The sequence below is a fragment of the Mauremys reevesii genome, linkage group 2, assembly GCF_016161935.1.
Source record: "Mauremys reevesii isolate NIE-2019 linkage group 2, ASM1616193v1, whole genome shotgun sequence".
Lineage (NCBI taxonomy): Eukaryota > Metazoa > Chordata > Testudines > Geoemydidae > Mauremys > Mauremys reevesii.
This window is the reverse complement of record NC_052624.1, coordinates 201,746,697-201,758,813: the sequence shown is the minus strand read 5'-3', so window position 1 is coordinate 201,758,813 and position 12,117 is coordinate 201,746,697. Positions and strand designations below refer to the sequence as shown.

Here is a 12,117-nt window from a genome sequence, read left to right as displayed (position 1 = left end):
TGCTTGGCAAGTAAATATGTGCAGTTGCTGTGTGTGTATATGCCCCCCAGACTCATCAGGCTGAGAAGCAGCAGAAGAATGGGGCACAAGTTGTCCACTTACTGTCTTGCTCCACCCCACGGTGCAGTGACCCCACTCCAAAAGTCCTCAGTACCGGGAGCTGTGGAGTTGCCTTTGGGGGGTTGGTTTTAGGGGCCATCAGGGCTGGTTCTATGGTTATGCATGTACATTCTCATTTCAGTCACAATGGTGTCAATCCAGAGTAATTCCACTGAAGTTATCCTGCATTATCACCAACGTGACTGAAATAAGAATCTGGCCGTCTGTTAGCTCCTCTTTTGAACCACTTTCTCCACAACTTCCAAGATTCAGCTCATTTTGTTTTAAGAGGTGATTTGTTATTTGAAATAAGCATATATAGTTACTGATTTGGGATCTTTAGCAGTTTTATAACATTTTTTAATAAAAACTGTTCAGTTTATCTTTAAACAAAATCTTAAATTCCTTTTTGAAAGGATCAGTTTGTTTTATTTCTTCTTTGGGCTTGCTGATTATTTCTGGTGATAGCTGGTTATTAGCATTAAAGTAAACTTCAGATACAACATGTATTATATTCTTTATCAAGCTGTTTAATCTGTACTTTAACAGCTATACCCTGGCATCTCTTTAATAAAAAAATTAATGGAAAAAGTAGCATATTAGTCTACATTAATCCTATTAGAAGAAATATGATAAAACTGTAAAACACAGCAGTTGTGTACTTAAAAGCAATTTCATAGCTAAGTGAAAAATAATTACATTCAACTATATTAAAGTTGTGCTATGAGCTAGCTCTTCATATATTCAGTTCAAAATACACTAATATATTTCTGTGGAGTTAGCAGTCTGGATATCATTGGAAATCAAACGTATTCTCATTTACTTTTCTGTATTTATATGTTTAACTCATCTGCAGACTTGTATCCAATTAAAGCAAAAGCAGTTATGCTGTAAATAAAATTGTCCCATACCTATTCCAGTAGTAAAGGCCTAAATTGAAAAATATAACACAATTGTTTAGAAAATATCTTGCGTGCATTGCTATAAACCTGACTTATTTTTCTTGTATAAAATGAGGAATGTGATGTTACTTGTCCTTCAGAACACTGGATAAATGTATTAAACTGGACTTCAATGTCCCCCTTTAATAATATTCCTGTTGCTAGGTAACAGACCCCACAAGCCCTATCTTTGGGATTCTATTCATATTCTACCCAAAGCCCCTGCTCTGGCATTCGTGAAATTTTGCTTCCATTTTTCATTGTCTTTGCTGCTATTTTCCCCCATTTGTTTTTGCTTACAGAATCTAATTTTGCAAATGAGGTGGTACATATCATGTAACTAACCAGCTGTATAAAATGGAGACTTTTTTAAAATGCACAGTCTTGGTGTATACCTAAAGGTATTGCTGGAGTAGCTTTTTCTTTTTTAGTATATGTCTCAGAGTAGGTGTTACTATGCGTGTGGTTGCATATGGTGGGTCACTCTGTGTTAAGTATTTACATACATAGCTGTATTCCTATGTAAAACTGAAGAGTTTTTTGCCCCTCCCCCCTTTCATTTGACACATCAGGTATTCACTACATTCCATTATTGCAAGGCTGTGCCTAGCTGACAACTTTTATTACTTTATCTGATGCTAATTTGGATGATTTAACTGTATGTGTGAGACAAACCATGGATTATTAGGGAGGAAAAAAAGGAACGCTGTGCTCTTGTTTATTAGGATTGTAACTAGATTTCATAGTATCCAGAAAAAAAACTAGGAAAACCAAAATGATAATTATACTTTTATAATTATATAACTATGTCCCTAGCTGAGCTTGTTATCGCCTCTCAAACATAGAAAAAGATGCTTTAGAATTGATGAGTGTTTTTTTGGTCCGTCTTGTCTTACAAAGCACAAGTAAGTAGGTTCCCTCTAAAAGTCATGAAAGGTGGTAGAAAAGGGTGGATTCAGCATTCTGCTAGAGGAGGTGTTCCTCAATATCCTCCAAGGAAGTTTCTAAGAAGCAAGATTGAGATTTTTTTTAAAAAAAACCTTCTATGCTTACCCTGTTTAACCTTTTACATATCCCTGATTCATCACAATCCACAGAAAGTTACTGGGATGCTTTTCCATTACAGTATCAGACTTCTGACCTTGCAGTTGCTGTGAGTCAATCACTATGACATATCCTAATGTACCATGTTATAAATAAAGGCGACTTGCTCATCCACTGTCAGAATTGCCAGTACCATTTGCCCTGATAGTGCAGTTCTTACCTGGGCAAGATTACCACTAAGTTGTGACTGTTTATCACTAATGGCCTGATTCTCTTCACACTGAAAATGGTATAAATCAGGACTAACACCAGTGAAGTCAATGAAGTCACACCAGTACAAAAACAAGTATGAGTGAAGAACCAGGCCTCTAGCAACAAAAATAAAATAAAATAAAATAAAAGGACAAATTATCTGCTGATGTAACCCTGTTGACTTCCGTGGTATTCTGTCAGCAGAGAATTTCACCCCCAAGTGTCTGTAGTCATTGGGAATTATGCTTGTGAGAGAACTACAGTATTGGTTTAACTAGCAGAATTCCTGAAGAATTTTCAATCTTAACCTACCCACATTTTACATGATATTATTGGCTTGTTTTTCAGTTCTGTATGTTGGTTCCTTACAATTAAATGTAATATTACATAGTTTATCACAGAGAGGGCATTATTCAGGCCTGTAACAGCTCTTCTTCCCACAAAGAAAATTCCACTGAAAAGATATAGTTTTGAGTCAACATCCCTGATAGCTCTTGCTATGGGAATGTTCCTATTGTTCTGAAAGCAGGATCCTGATTTTTCTATTCCTGGTTATGAGCCTCAGATTAATCATTATTCAGGAGCTGAAAAGCTTGATTTATATCACTAATAAGTATGTACTTGTGTTGCTGCCAATGCGTGCTGTTCAGAATGTACAATGGAGAGGCTGTGAATTGATATACACGAACTGTAGATCATGCTGAGCTCAGAAAGGGGACAACATTGTAAAACAAATCTGTATCCCAGAGTGTGGTGCTGATATGCAAATCCCAGTGACAGTGATAACTGCCCTTTGCATAGTAGAAATTGCCCAGCGAGTTTCCTTCATCCAGTGTTTGTTTGACTGGAAAACACAAGCATTTTGTCATAGATCTTGCAAACAAATCAAAGCACCACCTGAAAACCCTGGCTTCAGAAAAGACTAATTGCTCCACTGATATGGTTTGTGTTTGGGTGAGGTTGTTGAGGTAGCAACATATTTATAAGCCAAATTCAAATACAGATTTAAGCAAAGTTTTTTTTTTTCCCATGGAAGGGCTGATCACCACTTCATCATTGGAATTAGTGTGACTGTCATTCATTAAAATAGGACAGTGTTTCTCAAACTGGGGTCACCGCTTGTGTAGGGAAAGCCCCTGGCGGGCCGGGCCGGTTTGTTTACCTACCCCGTCCGCAGGTCCGACCGATCGCGGCTCCCATTGGCCGCGGTTCACTGCTCCAGGCCAATGGGAATTGCTGGAAGTGGAGCAGGCCAAGGGACTTACTGGCTGCCGCTTCCAGCAGCTCCCATTGGCCTGGAGCAGCTAACCACGGCCAGTGGGAGCCGCAATTGGCCAGATCTGCGGACAGGGCAGGTAAACAAACCGGCCCGGCCCACCAGGGGCTTTCCCTACACAAACGGCGACCCCAGTTTGAGAAACACTGAAATAGGAGTACCTGCTATTTCACTCTGGGCCCAGTGACAAGACTAAATAGCAGCACGGAAAAGAACTGAGATACACTCCAGCTGTCCCTTGCAGCTCCTCCCATACTAAATATAACTCTTCAGCTGTTTGTTTTAGTTTTCAAAAAGAATAGAAAATGCCAAGCTTTACACAGGGTTAACAAATTTAATTGGCAATTTAAAAAAAGAAAAGAGAGGAGGGGTTTTTGAAAGAGGTTTGTTTTCACAACACAGCACAAGGTAGAGCATTTGAGAAGATGCTTCTGTGCCTTGAGTTAGTAAGAAATTTACAGACATAATTTAAGAATCTTTTTTGCTATCCTCTTTCAAACCCTCTGTGTGATGCCTACAAAAAACTTAACATTTAGGTTGCTGGTATGCTGGGGCCACTGTCTGCTATTTTGACCAATGTAGTCTCATCGTGTCCTTGTACTCATCCCTCTGCCTATCTATCTGTTGTCTCTTGTCTTATAATTAGATTGTAAGCTCTTTGGGGCAGTTACTCTCTTTTTGTTCTGCATTTGTATAGCTTCTAGCACAATGAGTCCCTGATCCGGGGTGGGGTTCATAAGCACTACAAGAATACAAATAACTTTTATACCCAAAACTCCTGTTGACTTCAGCTGGAGCTTTGCGTAAGCATGTGTAGCAGGGTGGACCCCTGCTCTGGCCCTGAAGGGGTTAAAAACAGCCCTGGGAAGGAGCCAAGGCTCGAGAAAGCAGCTTTTAGGCTGGGCTGATTGGGAAGTGGCTGCAGCTGGGCCACACCCCGATCAGGCCCAGCTGGCCCCTATAAAAGAGGCTGTAAGCCAGAAGCCAAGACAGTCTCTCTCTGCCTTCAGAGAGAGAAGGTCCTAGCTGCAGGGAGCTTGAGACTGGATACCTGAGTGAAGCAGGGCTGGGGAAAGGCTGAGGAGCTGGGGAGCTCCAGCCTGGAAAGCCCCAGGCTGAGGCCTAGCAGAGGGCTAACAGGTACTGGGGGTTGCAGAGGGCAGCCCAGGGGTAGGCCAAAGCAGCAGGTCCAAACCCTCCTTGCCAGTGATGAGTTGGCTGATACTGCAGTCTGCCCCAGAACGTGGGGCTAGACAATGACTGGCAGTAGCCATATACTGAGGCAAGGTGGGGATAGAGGGTGGGGGTTCCCCGAGGAGGGGAAACCCTGAGAAAAAGGGGTTACTGCCAGGGGGCAGCACCCCCATGTAAAAGGGCATCGGGTCCAGGGAGGGACATGGGGGGCCTGAGGACAGGTGGATCACCAGCCTGCAGAGGGCGCTCCAGCACTGGAACGAGCTAATTCCCGGAGACGACCAGCAGGAGGCGCCGCAGGAGTGAGTCCGACCCGTTACAGCATGAAATGCAGGATTTGGCTGCTGGAAATTTAAAATCCAGACTTGCATCCGACGAAGTGGGTATTCACCCACGAAAGCTCATGCTCCAAAACGTCTGTTAGTCTATAAGGTGCCACAGGATTCTTTGCTGCTTTTACAGATCCAGACTAACACGGCTACCCCTCTGATACTAATTTGTGTGGTGAACTTCAAGAAATATAATTGTATTTACCAAAACAAAACTTTATTTTCTGCAGGGCTGACTAGTTTTAAGGTTCCAAGACTGTACATGGGATTCAAGCGCATTGTGGGTGTGGTGGTGGTGGCTCCTCCCAGACCTTACTGAATGAGTAGCTGGGCCCACAATGGAGCCACACCGATCACCAGTTCCATCTGCAGGGTGACCTGTTCCTCCACAGCAGCTCCAACCCCAGGTGTTCTTCTGTTCATGCAAGCTCCACTGTGCAGCCCCCAGAACTGATTCTCTGTGAATCCATTGCTACCTAAAGGAAAGGTCCAGTATTCTTCATGGTCAAGTCCCCCTGATTACTAGGTTTCTCTACAGCAATTGGGATACATTGATGAGAAGGAGGCAGGCTGGGAGAGGGAGATGTAGCCATTCTCTTGCAACGCCATGGGGAATTTTTAGGAAAGCTGATATGGTTAGAGGTTGTATCAACTTCCCTGCAGAGTCCCCTGTATGTTACCACTCCTCCCAGCATAAGGCCCCAGGGCTCTACAACCCAGGCCTGAAAAGCTAGTGGGCAGCTAGCATCTCCATGCTCTCACCTAGTAGCAACTATAACTGGTTTGTGCGCCACTGCCTATGACCTGCTGTGGATAGAGACCATGGGAAGTCCCACCTCAGAGTCACACAGAGAGAAGCCCCATGGCTTGTGATAGGTTTATGTAGAGCAGGGGTGTTCTAGGAAGTATCCAGGCAACAGTGTGGAATCACTGTAGATGTCATGACCATTCCTTGCTCCTAAACTCCTGACTTTGTCTTTTCTCTTGTTTTTGACTTTGCCTTCTGACTCAGACCCTGAAGCCTGAGTCAGATACTGATCCTTGGTATCGACCCTGGCCTGGAGCCTCACTATGCACATCTCCACTATCCCGTGTCTCAGGCTTGCCCCTGCTCTGACCGTTGATCCTGACGGTCTGTGTTGGGATCCTGACACCCAGAGGGCAGAGTCATCCCAACAGTGTAGCTCTAATGAAGTCACATTGCATGGGAGTTGAAGGATGGTCAGGGAGTCGCAGACCCTGGGACCTATGTGCAGATGGCCCTGAGAGCCCTGGAATTAGGGGGATGAATGCTCCTGATGGGAGAATGTGGAGGAAATTGCCAGAGGAACCGTGTAGTCACCCTCCTCCGAAGCCTTTTTCATAGGGGCATGAACTAATTCTGGAATGGTTTGCAGGTGTCTGCACAGACATGCCACCTCTTTCATATTTACTGTAATAAAAGAAATGCTCATTCCCTGTGACTTAATTATGGTGAGACTAGTTTTCACTTTCCAAAATGATTATAACTAGGAGGTTTCTGGTCCTCAACTAAACCAAAGTGTTTGTCACTGTAAAGGTATTAGGGCCAAATAAGGTCTGCCTTCAGATTTACATGTGCAGTGTCCATTTTTCTTTTCCACACTGCTTTTCTGATAGTACAGATTCTGCCAAGCACCCTGCAGCAAAATAAATACAGGTGGGAGCATCAATTAATGCAGCTTGCAGGAGTACTAATTTAGGCAGCATAATTGTTTGGGGGTCTGATGCACAGGAGGGTGGCTTTTCTGCTTTCTGTTCCTCACCTTGCCTCCAAAACTCTGGAAAATCCAAACTCCATTTTGTACCTCTATAGGATCTGTTGCCCTGGCAGGTGGGGATGATTCAATTAAGCCAGACCTCCTCCTCTGATCCCCCTGGGTTAGGATTCATCCTGTCAAGGAGAATCTTCTATAAACCCCGTACCTGACTCCTGAAAGTTTACTGGCTTGTTCAGTGGACTATTTTTCTTGTCCAGTTGAACACAATTTTGTAAAGCAGAATAATTTTGGTTCCACAATCCTAATTCCCATTTCTTTTGATCTTTACAGCTCCTTCCTGTTGTGAGCCAAATAGTAAAGATATTAAAAGCTTTTCATCAGCATTCAGTCATTGGGAGCTTTGAATCTTATAGTGATAAAAAATCAAGACAATATAAAATAGCCTCTTGCTTTTGCCTCTTGGCGGTCTCAGTTGAATAACCTATTACTCAGCAGTAGAAAAGGAACCCCTGGCTTTCATCTTGGCATCAATACTTATGTAAACAGCCCTTAGGACAGATCATTAGATTTTTTTACTATCTTGCTGGCTGTTTCACTACCAATTTGTCACTTCATCCAAATTCAAGGGAAGCTGACCGGTCCTGTTTTCACCATAAATTCAAAGCTGATTACCTATTCAGGGTCATCACAAGCTACAGCTCTGAACCTGATGTTTTCCTAGAGGATGGCCTTATTATTTTCTTGGAGGCTCTTTGTCTGTGGTTATTACTTTGGCTGACTTAATAAATAAGAGCCATCTGGAGGCATGGTTGACCGAATTTGCACCTGCGTCTACATCTGCACTGTCTGGCCAAGTCAGGTGCCTGTTCACTTAACAGATCCATCTCTGTTTTGAAAAAAAGGAAAAGAACAGGAGAGGAAGGACATAAGACTATTATTACCACCTCATTGCAACAGCAGGTGCACCAGATGGTTCACAAAGTAATCAGGGTGAAGTGGGAATGTCAAGACTTCGGGTGGTGTGGTCTGTAAATTATTATCAAATCAAACTTCATCAAAGACGGAGTTCTCTCTCTCCATTGGCAAATCAATACACATTTAAACTGCACTTCTGATCCATTTCCTTACGTGTAGGAACCTTGCAGCCAGTGAAATCTGGTCAACAGACCACACTTACTAGGCAACCATCTGTCTTAACAGCCAGTCCCAAAGTACCTCCAGGCCTACTGAGTACAGTTATACTCCACATTTATGAGAAGACCATCTCTACTAAGTAACATTTTTTCAGTACCTTATGTGGTCAGTCAGGACACATTTCATTGTACAGTATATGTGGTAAACTGAACAGAGCTTTCTAGCAACCTAGTTATCTAACACCATAACATAAACCCCAGCCTAATTTCCTCCCCAAGCTTGATTCTTCCTACAGTTTCCCTCGGGGTCCTCCTCTGACTAACCTTTGTTAGGTTCGAAAGACACACAATGTCCTGCTGGGAGCCTGCTGGACCCACTTGCCAGCATGCCAATCTCAATGTAAGGTTACAGCATTTCAGCTTAGGATGACTCAACAGAAGAGCATGGCATTCTCACACAGAACACTTGTCTGCCACCCTGTTACAGGCTGACACTACCCAGCTATCATGTGTCCTTTCCTATATCCTGCCGTTTTTTGGGAACTCACCCAAATTAACCATTCTAAGCCATTCAATCTTCTACTTACTTCTCCCAAATGCTCACTTACCCAGCCCATGCTGACTTTGTCCCACGTTTCAATTCCTCCATCACACAAAAGTCCCTGGCGGCACTGCATTACCTTAGAGCCTGATTCTTTCCCTTGTGGCAGTAGCAGCTCCAGCAGAGCCCCCTGGGCTCCTAGGTCCCCAAGCATTACTGGAGGGTTTGATAATAGATCCTAGACTCTTGAACACTTTCATCAAGGAGATCAGAAAGAGCCCAGCCCTTACTGTCTGCAGGTTATGTTCGGGGACATAACTCTTCGATAGAATTAATAACCATGGTAGAGTAACATCACACTCAAAAGTAGCAGCCACATGTATGCCTAGAATAGGAAGGAGCTCAATTTCTAACACTATACTCAGAATTATCTGCTCACAATTAGATACAGAATAAGATGAAGCACTGTCTGCACACCTGGGCAACTCTTATTTTGTTTTTTGTACAATGCTTAGGAACTACCATGATAGGTACTTTAGAAAGACTTACTGATAAATAGAGAGAGAAAAGTTGTCTAAGATGGATGAACTATTAGCCTGTTGATATTTAATACAAAACTTCATTATTGAAAATGGTTTGACTGTCAGCTTATCTGCCAAATGATCTCTTGCTACAGTACGCACAGGAACACGGTACTTGTAAAAGAGCAGTTATATGGTCTTGAGATTTATCTTGCCAAGTTCATATGCTTTGCACAAGCAGAATGTAACAGCCACCAAATGTAGCAGATGAGAGCCTCTGACTGGTCCAAGCAAAGGTTAGACCTCTAAAGGTTTCAACAGGCTTACCCCTAACACCAGGCTAAAAGATACTTTAGGTGGATTGTAAATGCATTCCTATGCTGTTAGCTTAATTATGAGCCCTGTACATCTACATTAAAATAAGGGCTTAAGTCTCAATTCCAACTCCTTACATCTATTCAAATAGCTGCTGATTTTTGCTTAATTATCTAATGCCCTAATTAAAATTTTAAGTAGGCAGTCAGATAACTTATGCCTGCACATCTCCTATGTCCTGGTGGCTATCCACTGGGATGCTTTTCTGCTACACTCTAATTAAGTGGAGCCAATTTTCACCACAAGTACTTCTAAAATTCCCTTGGCAAACTCAGCCTAAGCAAAGTCTTTTTTTCCCCAAAAAGTGGGTAGGGATATAAGATGCTTTGTATCCCACAGTTACTCATTTTGGCGTCTGCACCAACCATCAAACAGGAGTCATAAAATGTTAACTTGAGAAAACAATATATCTTTGAAATGTCTTCATACTCATTTCCATGTAAAATATGTCTGAGGCAATTCCTTCAGTCTCTGTGAACAAGTTTTTGAATTTTTGTTTAGCCTTTGTTTGTAGTATCTTCATAGGAACTTCCCTATTGCTTTCGACTAATTCCTTTGTAAATACTGAAGTTTTATGGGTTTCTGATGTAACAGAAGCCAAGATGACTTCCTGTCCACAAGCAGCATTAGTGATGTCAGCAGAAGGGGAGCATAAGCAGCACTGAGAACAGTGTTTTTAGTCCTCTATAGCTATTGAGAAAAAAAGGGAATTCATACATTGCAGTTATTATTCAGTGTAGATAAACCTGTAGTAAAAAGTAAGCAGTGGGCCAAATCTTAGATTCAGATTAAAATTGCTTAACTTTTGGCTTTGTTCCCTAAAGTTAACCAAAGCTGACTTTGCACTTCTTTAGTTCTTTTTCGTTTGTGTTTTAAAGGTTTGGGGTTCTACTTGTTCTCCTACCTTAGATATAACAGGAATATCTAATTTTAGCTTCCATGGATTCCCCAACAAAAAAAAAAACCCACGGGAGTACTAGAAAACTTGGCTGGGAACTATTTCAGTCCTCGGTGGAAGAGGCATGGAATTTGATTTGTAACAAAGAAAGCTTTGGAGGATAGGTCCATCAATGGCTATTAGCCAGGATGGGCAGGGATGCTGTCCCTAACCTATGTTTGCCAGAAGCTGGGAATAAGCAACAGGAGATGGATCACTTGATGATTACCTGTTCAAGCAATGAGGAGTCCTTGTGGCACCTTAGAGAGTAACAAATTTATTTGGGCATAAGCTTTCGTGGGCTAAAACCCACTTCATGCATATGATGTTTAGAAGTTTGAGTTAAACAAAAGGAGGCTAGATTCACCCTGGAATGCCTGGCTGTAAAAACTGCAATCTGCAAACAAATGGAATGAATAAATTATTAATAATGAAATATATTTCACTTGGTTCTCTTTGACAATGTCTCTTCAGAACACATGATTTGACGAATCTATTCAATATTGTTCCTACTTCACTGGGGTCAAATCTTCCTACTGATGCTTAGATGGCCCCTATCACTATATATCTAAGCACTTTAAACACTCATGAGGTAAGGAATTATTATTTATCTCCATTTTAGAGGTGAGGAACTAAAGCATAGCAAGAGTCAGATCCCTGCACTACAAATATTTATGTATTTGCTTAATGTCACTCATGTGAATAGTTTCACTGTATTCAATGGGACTTCTTATATGAATAATGTTAAGCATACAAATGAGCCTTTGAAAGATCAGAGGCAAGAGACTTGCCTCAGGTCAAAGAGACAGACAATGGAAGAACCCACTGAATTCAGGTCTCCTGTGGCCCAGTTTAGTACTTTAACCATAAAACTACCCTTCTTCTCTGACTTCAGTCGGAAGCTTTCCTGAGTATGGACTGCAAAATCAGGTCCTTATCATGTTATCAAGAAAATACACACATTGAAAAATAATTCCTTTACTAATTGAAAAATGTAAAAACCATATTTCCTTTTTTCCTGCCCAAGGGCCCTGTTTGCTCTGCATACATCACCTGAAGCTTCTGTACCCTATATATGTGTGGGACCGGACAAACTTAGCAGTGGGACAGAGCTGATGTCATTGCGAGGCCTGATTGGACCAACAACAGCTCAGCAGGCCAGTGGCAGCAGAACTGATGTAATAAGAACTGAAACCCAGGTAGCTACCCATCAGCGTGGGACCTGGTGAAGCAGTTCTCTCTGGGGTGAAGCACACTAGTGGAGAAGGATTGCCATCTCTTGACTACCACTGTGTTAATTAGCCCTGGGAGTGGGGCTTGTGGTGTGACAAAGCACTCTAGACCTCAATGAACCAGACAATGATTATTTCAACTGGGGGGCTCACCCAACTCCTGATCGGTTTTTCCCCAAATAAAATTATACTTGTGGTTCCATGTTCCCTGAGTGCTCATGAGTAGGGAAGAATCACTGCAAAGGTGACCAGGGAGGTTTTGTTTCAATTTCCCATAGTTTTGTTTTTAAGTACCTGTATTGGACCCTGCTCTTGCTGCTTCCATTGACACTAGTCAGGAGAGTTGTATAAAAATATTTTGAATTTTACCTCCATTTAGAGCTTCCTAAATGTTGTTATACTATATCCATTATTCTCTGTCTCAGTTATGCTGATCGGAACTGCCTAGGTAGAAAAAAAAAAGTAATGTTAGTCAAAAAATATGGTTCTGGTTTATAGAGTAAC

The 12,117-nt window shown here is 42.1% G+C and overlaps 1 long non-coding RNA gene across 1 annotated transcript in view; it reads left to right on the top strand.

Moving 5' to 3' along the window:
* Positions 1-11,760, top strand: part of LOC120399374 — a 32,697-nt gene extending 20,937 nt beyond the window's left edge. Inside the window, exon 3 of the long non-coding RNA XR_005595116.1 lies at positions 11,409-11,760. This is a non-coding gene — a long non-coding RNA (uncharacterized LOC120399374). The remainder of the gene's footprint in view (positions 1-11,408) is intronic.
* Positions 11,761-12,117: the final 357 nt, after the last annotated feature.